Source organism: Mus caroli, chromosome 9, assembly GCF_900094665.2.
Source record: "Mus caroli chromosome 9, CAROLI_EIJ_v1.1, whole genome shotgun sequence".
Classification (NCBI taxonomy): domain Eukaryota; kingdom Metazoa; phylum Chordata; class Mammalia; order Rodentia; family Muridae; genus Mus; species Mus caroli.
The window spans coordinates 77,482,035-77,500,320 of record NC_034578.1 but is presented as its reverse complement, the minus strand read 5'-3'; positions in this window follow the sequence as shown (position 1 = coordinate 77,500,320).

Here is an 18,286-nt window from a genome sequence, read left to right as displayed (position 1 = left end):
GTGGTGGTGGTGGTGGTTGTGTTTGTTGTTGCTGCTGCTGCTACTGCTGTTTGCTGTTGTTTGAGGATGTCTAGATGGTACTGAGAAAAATCAAGGCAGCTACCTTTTAAAAAGTATGGTCAGTCACATGCACCCTGCACCATGGTGTTCAGCATAAGCAGAGGCCAGAGTGAGGCCAGTAAGTTGAGTGGCGATGTTTGCTATCTTTGTGTTGTGATGTCAGATTTAAAGTCACCATGCTGTGCATGGAGAGACTGGAACCATGGAGAGGAGTCACTGTTTGGCACCTTTCCTGCCAGGTGCAGCTGCACAGAAATAAACCACACAAACACCAGTGACTAACAGTGTGCACTGCACAGTCACGAGCAGGCACCTCACAGTGCCTTAAGTTTAAAGAAGGGCAACTGAATGTAAGAAAATGTGTAACCAGCCTAGCCGACTTCTGTGGCTTTAGACATACAGAAACATAAGCACAAGTTTGCTTCTCCAAGTAGCACTCACATAAGAAGAGACTGGGAAATTGATACCCAAGTCTGAGCACCAGGTGGAAAAGCTCAAGGGAAGATGCCGTTAAACCTTCTGCAGAAGCACGGTAGAAAAGACTGTTTTCAATATCAGACTCATCGTTCTTTTATTAAATAATGAGCTCTCTCTAAGATAATTGAGTTTTAATCATCCAAGAGGTATTTGTTGAGGGCCTGAATCTGATCAATTCAATTTATCCAATTAAGTATTTCCTGACAATTGGCTATGAAACGCTCATTATGCTAAATGCTGAGAGTAGAGGGGAACCCGGGATCTGCAATCTAAACTCAAATCCCAGATGGGACTAAGGGATGAAGAATGGGAAGGAAGCTTAAAGAAATTGTGGCTCTCGTAGTATGTGTTAGGAATCAGAAAATGCAAGGTGCAGTGGGAGCAGAAACTAGGCCCCATTTGGAATAGTCCCACCCCTGTAAGTGTGCCTCATTGTTTATGTATGTGTGTAAGATGGGTACAAACACATTTCTAAAGACATTGCCTCTTAACATAAAATTATTCTGGTGAAGGAACACATGATGTTTTGATAGGTACATTATGCAAATCTCAATTGCCTCTCATTGCTTCATCTAGCTCTGGGTAATAGATGGATACATTATCACAGTCTAAAGTCACCCTATTAGCAAGAAGAACCACCAAACACTGTGCTTCTAGTTGAGTGTAACTTAGTGCCCATTCACTAACCATCGAGGTTAATAAAACATCCGAAGTTATTTATAAACATTATAGACTTCTTGAAAATCCATAGTCCCTTGTGACACTGCATCTTTTCCTAATGCTACCTCCGAAGCTTGATGTTTTACATCATTTAATTGGTTTGTCTGGTTGTTTAGTTTTGTTATTCGAGGCAGGGTCTAGCGTTGCTCACTAAATTTCCAGTTTACTCTATAGTGTGAGAAAATCTTGAAGTCACGTTTTCTGCCTCCACCTCTCACTTGCTTGCATTGCAGGCATGTGGAAGCATATCAGCTTTTGTCTCTAAGTTTTGGTGGGACAAGGAGTCAGCCCAGAGGTCAGCACACTAGGCACATATATTTGTTATCACTCAGCTGCTGCCTAGGCCCCAGTAACATATTTTGGGCCACACGAATAACTACTTGAAAGAAACGGTCATTCTAGTCTTGAAGCAAAAGATCATTGTGTTAAAGAATGTAATATTTTGTTCTTTGTATTATGGCAGATGTTGCATGGTTTTTATAATGAGTTTTAACTATAATATTGTGCTAATATTTAGAATTAATTTATTGGAAATGAATTTTTACTGATACTTGATATCCTAAAGTCTGCTAGTCTGAACTCTTAACTTTCTAATTTGGCAACATAATTATTTCCATAAGGAGTAAATATAGGAAAGTGACTGGGAGCCAAAAGTACTAAATTCTACAACATGTGTAGCACCACTAACTAATAAGAAATTCCTACTCACAGTACACTTTCATGAGAGAGGATAAATTAACACTCAGGAAGTGATTCTGGCCAGTAAGCTCATGGAACATCCAGGCAGGAGGCTGTCAAATCCACCCTAAGGTTTGGTCCTGAGTTTCATTTTTGTGATAGAGCCTTGCTATATGATCCTCGTGGGCCTGGCACTCCCAATTTGAACTGGACTAGCTTTCACTTGGTACAGATTACAATCTTCCTGCTTCTGCCCCCTACCCTGAAGGTTCTTGTCCAGAGAAGAGTAAAACTCAAAAGTACCAGGCTATCGCAAAAGAATGAGAAGCTACAAGCAGAATGAATCTTTAACATTCTTAAAGAGCAGAATTCTGTCTCTCTATATTCATCAAAACAAAAGAGGCACAGGGGCAGTGAAGGAAATTTCTACCCTAGGTTTTGTTCTTATGGTGAATTAGAGAAACACTATATAGAAGGCAAGGAGAATTAAATTCAGTTTTAGCAGTTTGTATAGCACTCATCTGCTAAATATCCATTTATATAAAACACTGAGTGGATACATTTATAATTGCTAATACCTTTATATATCTCTCTTCTGACTCTTTATTTTACTTATATTTTTAATTTTAATGTGCTTTTAATTGAAATAGACTTACATCATTTCCCCATCTTTTTATTTTCCTCCAGCACCTCCTAGCTAGCCATCCTTAAACTCCTCCCATATTTTCAAGTTAATAGCCTCTTTTTATTTGATTATCATTGTTTTGTATGTGTGTATGTATGTATATACATATATATTTGTGTGTATGTATACATGTATATGCTTATACATATATGTATACAAATACATATATACGTATGTGTATATGTGTGTGTATGTATACTTACAAAATGTTTGTTATTAGGCTTGACAATAATCCCCACTAGAACTATGTACTAACAAAAGACATGTTTTCAAGTGGTCAATCAGGATGTTTCAAGCAACTCCCTAAACAATATAAATTATCGGTGCAGCCCCTGGTTGCCTCTCAGGTATTTTGAATAATATCCTATTGCAAAAGGCACTTTCCACTTAGGACACAGAGCTCAGATCATTCAAGTGAGATCTGACTTGAAAACCCCTTTCCTGTAGTCTAGCTTCTATAGTTCTGAAGAATACTATATAAGCTGCCAACAGAGGGATGCAAAACAGTCCTACTCAGCTGTAACACACATGAACCAAGGCAATTAACATCATGGCAAGACATGCAGAAAGGTGCAATGAATGGTGCTCATCTATCAGTTGTAACCAACAGAACTTTAGTTAGACTTAAGATCCACTCATCGGTAGAGAAATAATGTCTGGTCCCAGAAATTTAGCCAGCTACCCAAGACTAGTGAAGTCATTAACTTATATTTTTATATTTAGTTGGTTATACTTAGTCGTTTAGATATTTTTATATACCCTTCATTTTTGTTAACTCTCTCTTCCTGTCCCCTTACCTCCACTGCCCGCTATGTCATCCCTGTCTAAGCTTGCCCTAGTTAACTAGCTTTCATAGTGCCAGAAGATGCTACAGAGGCTTCTGAAGAAGAAAAGATATCAATCGTCTTGTCCTGCTGTGAACGTTATGAACTACAATCCCACCTTTCTAGGTAGTTTGTGCCTACTGGTACAATAATGGTGCACCCGTTGTGGGAGTAAAAAACCACCAACCACTCTGGGCTTGGATTCCAGGCCCACTCCATAGGAAGGAATAGATGCCTACTACCATAACCTCAATCAAAAATCCATACTGGGGAGATCATGGGCCCTAGTAAAAAGCTTATTACTGTTTTTAGATAAACGGATATGGTACCAAGCTTCCTTCTAAAGATTTATCTTTATTTCACAGATAAATGCTACTCTCAGCTCAGAGAAACATCTCTTTTCAGAGGATAGTACTGAGTGTAGAGACTCATGGTTGCTCAAGGTACTGAAACAAGTGATGACTGAGTGCTCAGCCATAAATAAGACATTTATATCATCCACTCTAAGGCTCAAGGAACACTGAAGAAGAGGGAGAAGAAAAAACATGAATGAAGGATAGAGAGAAGGGCTGCAAAAATGGTATATTCGGAGCATGCCACAGGTATTACAAAAATGATTTCACAGTTTTTGCAAGGTTGCTTTAATTGTTCCTCCCAAGACTAAGCCTATTGAGAGTCAACTAAGGGTTGAAAAGGAGATCCTGGGATCTTTCCCTGCTAAACTATTGACTGATGGATGATTGATATTTTCTTCAGTTGTGACACAGAGGTAAGCAAATCAGGCTCTGTGGATAGCTCCAAACTCATGGTCACACAGGCAACCTTGTTTAAAAACAGTGGGATACACCCACAAAAAAGACATGAATGTGTGAAAAGGACTTGCAGGTTAGAGGTGAGTCTGTCAGAGATGAGGGATCAGGTGGGGTAGAAAAGGATATGGGGGTAGAGAAGGAGGTGGGGGATAGAAAAGGAGGTAAGAGGCAAGAGCAATTAGATATATACTTGAAATTATCAAAGAACAAATTTAATAAAAATATTTTAATAAAATTAACCTGATTGAACCTTTTGGTTATAATTTTAATATAATTTTAAGTGGCTGATTTTTTTTATCCTAGCAATGTTACATTGAAATCTAATATTTTTACACTGAATTTTGTCATTACATTTCTATTGCTGTAATAATATGATATGACCAAAGCAACCTATAGGAGAGAGCATTTAGTGGGACTTAATAGTTTCAAAGGGTTAATCCATGATCATCGTAGAGGACACCATGGTAGCAGGCAGGCAGGAATGACACTTCAGCAGTAGTTAGGAGCTTGCATCTTCATCCACAAACACAAGGCAGACAGAACTAAGTGGGAATGGCACACCTCCTCCAAGAAAGCCACACCTCCTAATGCTTTTCAAACAGGTCCACCAACTGGGGACCTAGAATTCAAATATGTACGAACCAATGGGGGCCATTATCATTCAAAGCACCACAGACTAGGACAGTTGGGATAATGGATAAGCCTCTATGTTATATTATTTGGGTCAATTTGCTTGTTATATTTTAATTTTAAGTTACCCTTCCCCATTGTTATCTGGTGCTCCCCATACACATTATATCATAGGATATAAAGTTAGTGATATGGACGTAGCTGTTTTGTCCATGTATAATCTGAAATGTCTGGGAATGTCTGCAGGAAATATATAAAGAAAATAACACCCAAAATTTATCATAAACCCTCTTTATAAAATATTCTAAAACTTTATCATGAATTTGTGAGCTTAATTATAAAGGTATTAATTACTAGCTGGAATAACAGTTATATATACTCTATTTAACAAGAAAGAAGGTAGATCCAGAATATTAATGTCATAGATAGATAAGGAATTTTAGACTTGATTTCAAGTGAGATCTGTGACCTAATTTATAGAGACCAAAGTAATAACATGAAGGTTACACTTACTTAAAAGAAATTTCCCAAATTAAACAGCTAAAATTAACATCTCACATTTTTCCCTGATTACTTTTGGAAGTAGATTTTATTTGATTAGATTAGTTGGGGAATTTGAGGTTTGTAAAATTTCTCGAATGGTTATTTTTATCTTTGGAGGATTTGGAAGTCTGATAAATGGGACAAAAAATTAGACCATATGAGTCACTGATGGAAATGAAATTGGTTTTTTAATCATTGATGAAACTCCAAACTGTAACAGTCACTGCAAAACCTGTTTTACCTCATCAACCGCATCTGTCATGTATCCCCGTCAGCCTGCAACTAAAACTCAATGTTACAGCTTTTTCCATGTTTACTTATAAAAATTCTTAGAAGTCTTTAGGACCCCCAACTGGCAAGACAATGGCTCTTTAAAAGAGCTTTCCAATGTGAGTCTGAGGCCCAGGATCCATACTGGAAGGAGAGAAATGATTCCTGCAAGCTGTCTTCTGACCTCCATGTGTCCTCCCAAACACACACACACACACACACACACACACTACAGTAAACAAACAAAACATAAAATATAAATATAATAAAAACTTGAGGACCACCAAGATTGCTCAGTGGGTAAAGACAACTTCTGTCAAGACTCACAACCTGATCTGGGTCCCTAGAGCCTCCGTAACAGAAGGAAGAAAAAAAAAAAAAAAAAAAAAAACACTTCTTGAATGTTATCTTCTCACCTCCACATAGACCATGATGCACAAGGCACACATGTATTCACAGACACAGAAATAAATAAATGAAAATTAAAATCTCCCAGCATGCACAGAGCTCTGGGTTTGATGCCTAGCATCACATAAAACAGATAAGGTGACACATAACTATTATCTAATGCTTGGATGGTGGAGTTAGTAGGATTGAGGGTGTAAGATCATAGTAAGTTCAGGCCAGCCTAGACTTTATGAATCTTATCTTTAAAAATAGCATATGTGATGAGATAGAACAGCTGGTTAAAAAGCACTTGGCACTCAAGCTTGGAAGTGAGTGCCAAGTTTGATCCCTGGAACCTGTGTAGAACGTAGAAGGAGAGAAACAACTCTACAAAGCTGTCTTCTGACGCCCACATGTGCACCATGCCCATGTGCATACAGCGTGCAAACAATAACAGTAAATCATATATTTATTTGTTAATCAAAGACCAATTAGTCAAATCAATTAATTGAAGATCTGATAAAGGTTTTGTTTATATGAACTCTGCCTTTCAATAACTAATCTAATAAGAAAGTAAAATTGGAACTTTCTAAATGCTTACTTTAATATTTATTATTAAATTTTCACTTGAGGGGCTGGAGAGATGGTTCATCAGTTAAGACTACTCTTGCATAGAACCTAGCTTTGTTTCCCAGCACCCTTAGCTGCCTGTTATAGTATCCAAGGAATCCAATGCCTTTTCCTGGCCTCCACAGACATAGTGCTCATATGCATATATCCATACAAACACACACACACACACACATATACACTTTTTAAATAAAATATTTTAAATTATATGTAATATAATCATGCATACACACACACACACACACACACACACACACAAAATTAAATGAAATTACCAACATTCATGCCCTAGGATTGTCATAAGAACCTAATGAAATAGTGATCCAAAGAGACTTGTCATTCCATTAACTCACACCTGTAGCATCCCTAGTGGACAGCACTGACATTTGCAGTTGGACCATCTGGATTTGCCATTATTAGCAGCGCAAGCTGTGTGTTCTATTTCCCTTCTCCAGCATTAATTTCTACTCCCTCCAACTGGGATTTTGCAGCCCTCACTTACAGTGTTGTTCCGACTTTCTGGTGTTTACTGCAGTATCTACATTCTGGTAAGTTCACATGGTAATGCTAGTACCTCTCCCTAGATCCCAGAAGTGGTCTTGAAAACATTCCAGTTACTAGCCTGGTAAGACTGTGCTGAGCCCTTAAGCCTTGAACAAAGACTTAAGCACATTAGAATTGTTTGTTTGGTTTGGTTTGGCTTAGGTTTTATTGTTGTTTGTTTTTTGTTGCTGTTGTTATTTGCTTTGTGAATTATCACATCTGAGTTGAAATCTGGGAGGCATTTGGAAAAACAACTTATCTTAAAATTCTTCTATAGTGTTCAGCTCCAGGCTATATTACATTGTAATCCACTCATTGCTATACTCTTGGCACCCTTGACAAAACATGAAGCCATAAAATCTATAAGCCAAAGAACAATGCCATAAGAAAGAAACGTTAGTGGTTATGCAATGTTTCATGATCCACTTCCAGTTTCCTTCTGTGTTTCTTTACTGTGACCTAAGTAAGTCGCTCTCTACAGGAGTAACATATGTCTAGGCTCCCCTAACACAAATTAAGAATCCCCTAGCTTTTCTTTCTTCTTTGCTTTCTGGAATCCTTCTCACCTCTATTTTCAGAGAAGCTGCCTCCCTTTCCCACAGCTCAGCCTCTTGCCACAAAGGAAGCTCATCTGCCCTAGCTATTAACTGCCAGACTAAACCCATCACCCTCTCCCCTGCCTGAGTTTCTGCAATGCTTTCTTTCCTCATCTTACACTGAGACCTGCACCAGCTTGCAGAAATTGCTCTTTCCCAGGGGAGGTTAACCTGAATTCTATGTTGAAGTCTTAACTCTGTTCTGGCTGCCTGATGCTTTATATTTCCAACATTCACTTTCCTCCTTTAAAGCTATAGGCTCTTTGCATCTTTGTCAAGATAAGGAAGCAGATGCAGGAAGCATAGAACACTCTGCATACCTTGCACACTGGTACAATTTTGATTTTGTCTGTTTTTCCTTTCTGCCCCTGGGACAAATGCCTGGGGAACAAAAACAAAAACAAAAATCCCTAAAGACTTTTCAACACATTCTTCTATCAATCACCAATCCAGTGTTTAAAATAACTTCTCACAGCCAAGATTAGCAGACAAAGGATGCTCTGGACTAGGGTGAAGTTCTCCAACTGGGATTAGAAGATTATGAGTCAACAGCCTTGACTGTTTTATTTGGCTCAGCACTTCCAAGCACTGTCAGTGTTCCCACCACCAAATCCCCATCCAAAAGATGTATCATAAAGATTTGTGAATAGTGATTAAATAATTCCTGATTCTGTGCCTCCATATCAAGCATACATAGACTGGTATTTTTCTCTAACAGCAGTTCAACTTCACATCTCTACTATGCCACTATGCACCTAGGAGAAGAGAAATCTCTATCGAAAGTCAATTCTAGGGCTGAAAAGATGGCTCTGTAGTTTAGGAGACCTACGTTCAATTCCCAGCATCCACATTGTGGCAAATAGTAGTCTGTAATTCCAGCTCCAGGGGTTCCAAATCTTTTTCTGACCTTCGTAGAAACCAGGCCAGCATGTGATCTACAGACATATGTGCGGGCAAGACACCCATAAACATAAAATAAAATAATAATAATAATAATAATAATAATAATAATAATAATTCAAAATTTTAAAAGAAACATGATAGAAAAAATAGAAGACAATTTTAGAGTTTTTAAAAGAATTGAAGTTTTTAAATGTTCTACCTAGACTATAAAAAGATTTGATAGAACCACAAAGTGTAAAATAAATTATTGCTGTCATCTAACATTACTGCCAAAAGGAGACAAAAGGAATACCCAACTACAATAAAAGGTTCACTTGTTTCCTTCGATATCTTTTTAAAATGAACATTCTCTTTTCATCAGATTATCTGCAATTTAGTACTAATTTGCTCCTCAAAATAGCATCAATTGTAATACTTTAGCCAAAATTATATAATACACTAAGAATTTCATGATATTATAAATGTAATGATCCCAGATATATCTAATTGCTTAGCTGTGCCTTTATAGATAATACAGTTATTATTAAGGTCATCATGGAGAGAGAGAAAATAGATGTAAACAGATGACAGATAGGGGAATGTTAGATAGACCTGATATACAAAAAAATAGCCTGTACAAATTAAGTGATTACTCTTCAAAATTAAAAGCACTCACGGGGGAAAAAAAAAACTTATATATAATGCTGTCTTAGCCTTTTGAGTTTTCGTAAGTGCAAATATTCATTTGTATTAAAAACATAACGGTTGACCTTTATTTTGGTTTCATCTAGTCTATGCCAACCATTCGCAGACACATTTCATTAGGAGAAATTTTATTAATTTCTTAAACTTGAAAATAAAGATTAAATTTATTTTTAAATTGCAATTCATACAGCACACTAAGTCCATCTCCCATATCTAGCAGGCAAGGTGAGATAACAATTTGATGATGGTAGATAAAAATAGCTCATTCAATGAGGTCAACTTGAGATCTGTCACTGGGAATCAACAAGATGATGATATGTGTGCAATTAGCTGACAGACACTAGCCATGATATGAGTACTTATAAAATCAAAAAGGCTCTTTTTTTGTGATTTCTTAGCATAGAGCCACCAATTACAAGTATATATGAAACAAAGAGGAGAAAGTCTACTGCAGAACAAGAGAAACATCGCCAAAGCCTATCATGCAATATCACTGAATGTCCACCCTACCCCGGAGCATGCGTTTGACCCTAGGCAAATCTGTTGACCTCATTTGAAATATTTCAGAATCAGCTGACCATACTCATTTGTGTCTGACATCTTAAGATTTATTAGGCAGTAAACAATATAATATAGATATTTATGTTATGGTAACTGTCTTTATTATAAATCCAAAAATGTGGCCTAGGCTACAAGAGACCTTGCCTCAAAAGAAAAATAAATTATTTGAATAAATAAAATCAAAATGAGTGATGAAATTTTACCTTCACTACACAGATTCATTAAACCTATCAAAATGTGTGACGATGTTCTTAAATTTCCTGTATATGCAAGATCTTAACCACATTGATATTATGCTTTTCAAGTTAGAATTAGTTATTTCTATCTAACAACATCCAAAAATCAGGTACAGGGAGTTGAAATAACTTCACATTTCAGAGCACGGAAGAACCCCAGCTGGAATTAGGCACCCCCCCCCCCATCCAACTGTCATTTTTTGGGAGTACAAGATTTTACATGGTTGCTAAGCATACATTTACATCCAGTTGTTTCCTGTCGCCCCTGAGAATCCCAGAATAGTTTACTAAGCTAAATATGATACCTACTGATATGACAGTGGCAGAGACGTGGGTTTTATGCTGATGGCTTTTTGGAAGTTTCTGCTAAATTGAATTGTGAGTTATAATCCAACTATCAATTAAATATTTGGTGTAATATTGATTTCTATTGCCGTAACAAAAGTCATGACCATAAAAAGCAACTCAGGAAAGAAAGGGTTTATTTTGCTGGCACCTCCAGGTAACAGCTCACCACTGGAGAATCTCAAAGCAGCAACTCAAGCAGTCACCTGGAGGTAGGAGCTGAAGCAGAGACAGTAAAGGAATGCCGCACCCTGGCTTGTTCCCGCCGTGGCTTGATCGTGTGTGGAAACTGTTCATTAAGGTCGAACACTACCATTGACTAGATAACCTTCTGGGGATCCGTGCTATATAATCCCCGATTCACTCTGAATAAAGTGCATGTGTTCATATCTACCACCAAATAAAGCAATGTGAACAAACAGGGATCATCCCGGAGAGCTGCTTCTTTAAAGATAGTCACAGGAAGGCCTTCACCTAAAGGAGCTGTGCCTTAAGACATCTGAAGACGGTTTTCTCTCCTTCAGCCCCTCAAGTACAAGGCACTTGCTCTCAATCGCTCTTCCCCTTTCTGCTTGGCATGTAGATGCCCTGAGGTTAGGAAAGGTGGACCACGAACTTTCCCACAACCCCATTCCTGACTTGCTTTCCTGGCAGTATACTGGTGGTTACTTGTGTACCCAAGAGGAGATTGGTACACAGCATTCCTCCCAGACCTTGCTGTTTTCCCTTCTGGTCAACCATGCAGAGGCATCTGATGCCCTGATGGGAAACACAGGCAGTGGACTCTTCGTTCTGGCCTTTGTCCTGCTTCCCCGGGCTGGCTTGCTGGTGGTGCCTGGGCACCCCCAGTGGAAAGGTAGACATACAGCATGTTCAGTTTGCTTTCTTTTACAATCCAGGGGTGACACCGCCACAGTGAGCTTAGCATCCCCACATCAAAAATTAATTACGAAAAATGTCCCACAATCTTGCCTGCAGGCCAAATTGATGAAGGCAATTCTTCGACTAAGATTTGCCTCTTGCAGGTCTGCCCAGTTTTGTGTTAAGTTGACCAAAAACAACAAGCACAGTACCAAAATCCAATGGTTTCCACTTTTTGCATCAACTCCACTATCCACCACAAATTTTCAGTTTGTGCAGACATTCTTTAACCTAAGTAAATAAATTTTAGATTATTTCCATTGATCCAAAACCATTTTTCAAATCCACAGATCATACTTTACTATTCATTTCTACATTTGAAAAACAGGACTTACTCATTAACATGAGAATATTAATCTGATCCTACAGTCTATGTATAAAATGTCAGTGAAATTCTACTCAGTCTTGGAAACAATGGCAAGACACCACTGATAGGATTCGACAGCTACAATCTGCAGCGAAGAGTCACATTCTTGCTGAAACTGACAACTCTAATGGTGCTTGAGAAGTTGAGAAATGCCTTACAAATGCTGGGGAAACGCTTCACTCCTGGGAAGTGGTGAAGAGTGGAGCCTTAACAATAATCTCACTGTGTGGGAGAGGTGCCATGGGAGCTCAGAGGCATTATGAGGACAGCTGTGGACAGACTCACTGTGGCTGGCTCACAAACTATTCATTAGCACTTCACATAAATGTTCTCTTCAAATGGGAAGGCCCTTCCTCCGTCCATTTATTTTTAAGTAACTCCAAAAGATGAATTTTATTTGAGGTTTCTAAGAGTGAATAAGAGAGCCCAGAGAAGCATCGGCAAGCACTCTTCAGTTTCGAGATCTTCTTTATACCTTCAGCACTAAGCACTATTTAATTCAACTTCACTTACATCTTCATTGGTAAATAATTAGTTATCTTACATATGTCAAGTAAATGATTGTATTAAAAACTCAATTACTTTGCTCAATTAGGATTTCTCCCTAGATGAAATTGTGCATTGCCATAAAATTTGTGTAGCCCAGCCAGAAGCTTATTAAAAGAAAATAAATTTGTTTCATTAACAAGGTTGTGAATCAGGGAGAGAGAGAGAGAGAGAGAGAGAGAGAGAGAGAGAGAGAGAGAGAGAGATGCTGTTCACTTAGATTACATCTCCATTTCTCATGTGGGCAACATAAATTTCTAGTGTTCATTGTTTCTCTGCAAGAAATTACACATATAACTTCATGACGAATGGAGTGGGATTGTTGCCATTACAAAACGTTACACTAGATTTTAGGGTTTGCCCTAGGTTACTTCTCTGGCCGACGACAGAGCTAAGTTCCAGTGATGCTCTCTAATTGCCATTCAACTAGCCCACAAAATGCTCAGTGTGCCCAAATGCCTGACTATTACTCTTCCAACATTTCCTGCCCACTATATGAAGCAATACTTCATTTTCCTCTTTTAATAGAGTTTGACAATGAGTCCTATGTTAGTGACACCTGTTCTTAAATAACCATTTTCATAAACAGTCTCTCTATCTTTGCTCCCCAAATGCACTATGGCACCTGTGAAAGAAGTGTTGTCATAAGAACAGCTATAGCCAACCAGGAGAGAGAATTTTTGTATGACCTCAAGCAGATGGAGTGTGTAATTCTTCCAAGTTGCTTTTCAAATTAGGTTTCTCGATCCATTTCTGAAAAGGAGAGGAAGAAGCACGTGACTTTCTAGATATTTTTCTCTCATATGCCAACTGCTCCAGGAAAGACTCCATACAGGAGAAAATAAGTCGTTAAATTCAGTTTTTATATGTAAAATTGTTCTATTTAACATGGCCCAAATATCCAAAGGACATAGAATAACAATGAATGTATTTATTAAAAAATCCAATCAACTCCGGCAACCAGAGCCTATACTTTGTCCCAATTTGTATGGCAGTAAAAGTGATTGACTATGTATGTGCTGTGCTATATGACAGCACCTGTTGCCCTTAAATTAGAGCCCTGCATGGGTACCAGTGTGTGCTGCTACCGAGAGCTCCCAGAATTCAGAGCCAATGCCCCCAGTGTGTATCCTGGGCTTATCCTACAGCTGTTTGCTCTCAGATCCCAAAGGTTCCCACAGCCCTTGATGAGAAACAGAAAAACGTCAAGGTCAGAGCCTTGATAAAAATGACAGCTAGCTGTCTTAAAGAACGTGGAATGGTAAAATGTAAAATAAAGATGAAAGAAGCTATGTGGATCGCCACAACCACAGCAGAGGCAGAGCTGAGAAACCAGTCTGAACTGTGAGGAGCAGTGTTTGTCAATGGCAGTCAGCTCTGCAAAGAACAGAATGGCATGCATCAGACTAAGTAACAGAATCCGGCAGAAAATGCGGTAACTAAAGGAAACGGCAGAGCTTACACAGCTCAAGGCCTTAATAGAATATAAGTAATTTTAACCATATACTAAAAATGCCAAACCCCCAAACCAAAGTTGCAGTTGTCACCACAGGAGCTGAAGCCTGGTAATGCAGCATGTTCCTAACATGCATGAGCTCTGAGCAAAATCCTTATCACACAGAAAACAAAAGAGCATTTCCTTCTTTGAAGAACAGTTAAAAAAAAAAGCCACCTGTTGTGCAGGGCCCTTTGACTACCGAACTTGATTTGGGAGGCAATTTTATGCACAGCTGGACTGAGCAGAAATCAGGGCATTCCAAGTCACTGTCTCCCCTGTTGTAGTCTCCCACACTGCCAACACCTCCACTCTCATAGCACACTTGTCCCAGTGAACCTCCATTGATCTATGGCTCTCCCTAAAGTCCAGTTTACATTAGAAGAGTCTTCGTACGGCACACTCTATGGACTTGGACAAATGAATTTATGTGTCAGCTTTTTTAGTATCATAAAGAAAAACTTCAGTGTTCTAAAAACCATAATGTCCTTCCTATTTATCCCTGGAAGCCTCTCACCTCTGGCAATTATTAGCTCTTCTAAAATACCATAGAATTGGAAGCATGCAGCTTTTTTCCAAGTGGCTTCTTCCTCGTATTGTTGATGATAGCCCTGGGCTAATTATATTTGCTGTTAATTCTGTTCTCCTGTGAGTGGCTATGAACAAGGAATGAGTCAGCACTCAGGTGATTTCCTGTAAACCTGCTTCCCACCTTAATTTGTAAAATAAAGGAGAGCTGATGATTGGGCAAATAAAGGGAAGGTGGAGCAGAAGGGTGGAGAGAGAGAAGAAGGAGAAAATGGGAGAGAGAGAGAGAGGATGCAGAGGAGGAGGAGGAAGAAAAGCAGAGCAGAAGCACATGGCCTGGAGAAACTGCAAGTTCTAAGGGGTCTCATAGATGTGGAAGATGGTAGTGTAGCGGTAGATCTGCCCAATCTAGGTGCACAGCATGTATTCATATTAACTGAGTCGTGTCTTCATTGCCAGGGCTTATTTGGGTTGGAGATTTACTGCACCAATGTACCGCTATTCCTCTTATCCCATGCCTCTTCCTAGCTAATTGGACTGATTCATTTTTAGTTCTGGGTCTTAACGTTGTCTGGGTGTATCACAGTGTACTTGTTCATTTGTGTACTCAAAGCCACATTCTTTGTTTCCAAGTCTTGGCAACCATGAATAAAACTGTCCTCAACCATGCACAGCTTTCTGTGTGGACATAATTTTTCAATTTCTTTCTGTAAACACCAAGGACCAGGATTGTTGGACCACTTGTCACGAGTCTGTTCCATTTATTATGAAACTGACAACCTGCCTTCTAATGTAATTCTGCCAAGTTTACCTTCTGACCAGCAGCAAATGGGATTTCTCTTGTTCCAGATTGCCAGCACCATTGGGGATCGACCCTAAGTGTTCTGGCCTGCTAATGGGTCCTCCTGGCATCTCAGTGTCCCCTCTTCCTTTCCAGTTCTCTGATGACACAGAGTATGGAGCATTCTTTCATGTGCCAATTTGTCATTCATTTGTCATCTTCCACATCTGGGGTCAGGGGCTCTGAATATGCACAGATGTATGACTGGCACGCAAGATCTCTCACCCTCAATTCAAACAAATCAGATAGAAATCTATGAGCTTGCACCAGGGACAAACCTCCTAGGAGTATTTCCCATTCCAGAGGGGGGTAAAAAATTTTGCCCAAGATACAGAGCTCCTTAAACTCAGAAAAGGGGAAGATGCACAAAACAGCTGGAGCCTGCCACTTTACCTGATCTAAAGGGTCCTATAATCTCTGAGGGTACCTAAGGGAGCAAGATGAGGACAATTACTAAGCTATCAAAATTGAATAACCTGTCACAGTGCCAAGCATTGCATTGAGGTGGGAACTGCAGAGTTAAGTACACCATGAGCATGTACCATGAGGCTACCGTGTGCTCAGCACCAAGGTCCTCAAATTTGTATGTTGAAACCTGGTACCCAATGTGATGCTATTAGAGATGAGGTCATTGGGAGTGATTAAATCATGAGGAGTTCTGAGGAATGTAATATGTGTACTTATAAGTGGGGTTTCATGGTGGTCTCTGGCTCCTTCCTCTATGTAAAGATACAGAAACCAGATAGGGTCCTTGAAGCAGGAGGAAAACCCTCAATAGACACTAATCTGCCAACACCTTAATTTGGGTCATCCCCACACCCCAGAACTCTGAGACAGGAAGTTCTGTTTATAAACTACAAAGTCAACTTCATGGAAGCAGCACAGCACAAAAAGACTAAGGGGCATTGCACAGGGGAAGTCACAGTGATGTTATCCAGGCATGGAACAAAATGCTATTAAACCAAAAGGGGTTGTTAATACATGGACTCCAGTGTGCCACATCCCTAGTGCTCCTCAGTTCCAGTAGGACAAAGTCATGGCTAGCTCTTACATCTTCTGAGAGTACTAGGATCTGTTTCATAAAGACAAAGAGTGTTAAGCAGAGGGGATAAAAGGACAGTGACCATAAACTTAATTTGAAATAATTGTTTTTTGGTAAAGCCTTGAAACATGTTGTTGCATTCATAAGGTAGCATATGGGCATCTATTTCTCAGATTATAATATGAAAGAAAAATGGAGTTGTCCCTTCTCTTCCTTCTGATACACATGATGTGCACAGTGTTGAGTCAACTCAGAACTATAGCAAGACGTTATAGGGGATGGTAAAGGGTAACGAAGCCAATCAGTGCAAGCAGGAGACTGAGGTTGTGTAGGGGTATTGGCTAAATTACCTGCTCTGGGATAGTTTTTCTCTTCAAAGATGTTTGTCTCAATCAAAATGTAACTACAAATACTGTTACCAGGGAGCTGTCAAATTATCTCAGTCCTAGATTGATGCAGCCTAAGGTTACAGATGCCTCACCTAAGAGCATCTTCCAAGCACCCAAATGGAGACCAGGGAAAGCATTTAGTGAGACCAGCAGACAGACTTACAAGAGAGCCAAGCAGGTAGACTGGGAAAGGAGCAAAGAATCAGTCACCACAGGTCTTGTCCATTGAAGTTTTTCTTGCAGAGAGCAAGAAAGACACATTTTTGACCAAGAAGACATGAGATTTGAGGGCAAAAACCTACACTGCTCCTCCTTGAGCCAATCAATGAAGAAATAATTCAGTCTTTCACTACAATTGCTTTTAACTTTGTACAAAGTCAAAGGCTGTTCTGTAGGGCCCAAAATTCATGATGGGTGTTTGCAACAGGAGATAACCAACCATATTTATTTTTAAATTTTGTTAGCTTTGATCCAGAAAGAAGAGAGAATCTTCCGTTTTTGAGTTCCTCATAGTTTCGATCCAGGATGGAATGGGTCACTCTGTTTACGAACATCAGTTTACCCTTTGGCTTTGTGGCCAGTTTGGGTCCCAAGCTGCCATTTTGCTTTATTTTGAATTATGAAACTTGTGAGAAAGGATGTTCTTGCTGAAAGACCAGTGTGGAAGCCTTAAGCTCTCCCTGTGAGGATAGGTCTCCCCTCCCAGTGCTCTAACTGCTCTCCCTGTGAGGAGAGGTCTCCCCTCCCAGTGCTCTACTTTCTGACGCATGAGCAATATTGTATCTTCTCTGGAAGTTTAGGGCTTATCATGTGGGTTTACATGATAGCAATGAACCTAACATTGAACAGTCCACTTCTTAAAAGTTCTTTAGCACCCCCAAGCTGCTCAAAATTTCATTGTCTCCATTCACCTGTCTACTAGAATACCACACAAGGGCAGAGATTTTTATCTATTCATGAATGCATTTTTGAAACTTAGAACTGTATCTTTCCCAAGTTGGGGTTTTTGTGCACTGGAGCAAGAATCCTCCAGAATCTTCCATCCACCTGTCAGCCCCTTTGGCTTCTAGACTCCCTTCCAGGATCTCCATTCAGATCTCCCTCTTTCTTTTCTTCAGAAGAACCTGTCCATACTCAAAGATCATTGATATTGACTGATGAGGACCCCTTTTGCCCCCTGCTTCATATCAGGGAAAAACTGGCAGAGACTAAGATTTTGGGCTTCTGTTCCCTTCAAGTTCCTGCAAAACTCTAGTGCGGAATTAAAATGACTTACCTTTATTCAACTAGTCACAGACTCCAGAAATGTTTGTCTGTTTAAAGTAGTTGGGATGGGCTATGCATAATTTACAAAATTATGCTTCCTATTTTTAGAACCATGGTATAATTTTATGGAAAATATCAATCTACTGCCTCAAAAGTTCTCCAAAACAGTATTTTATTTTTGCATTAAATAGAAAGCATAGTGCCTTCTCCTACTGTAAAAAAAAAAAACATTGAGTATTTATACTTCTTGATCCCTCATATTCTCCTCTGAATATGTGGGTTGTAGGAGATTATATCTACATGCACT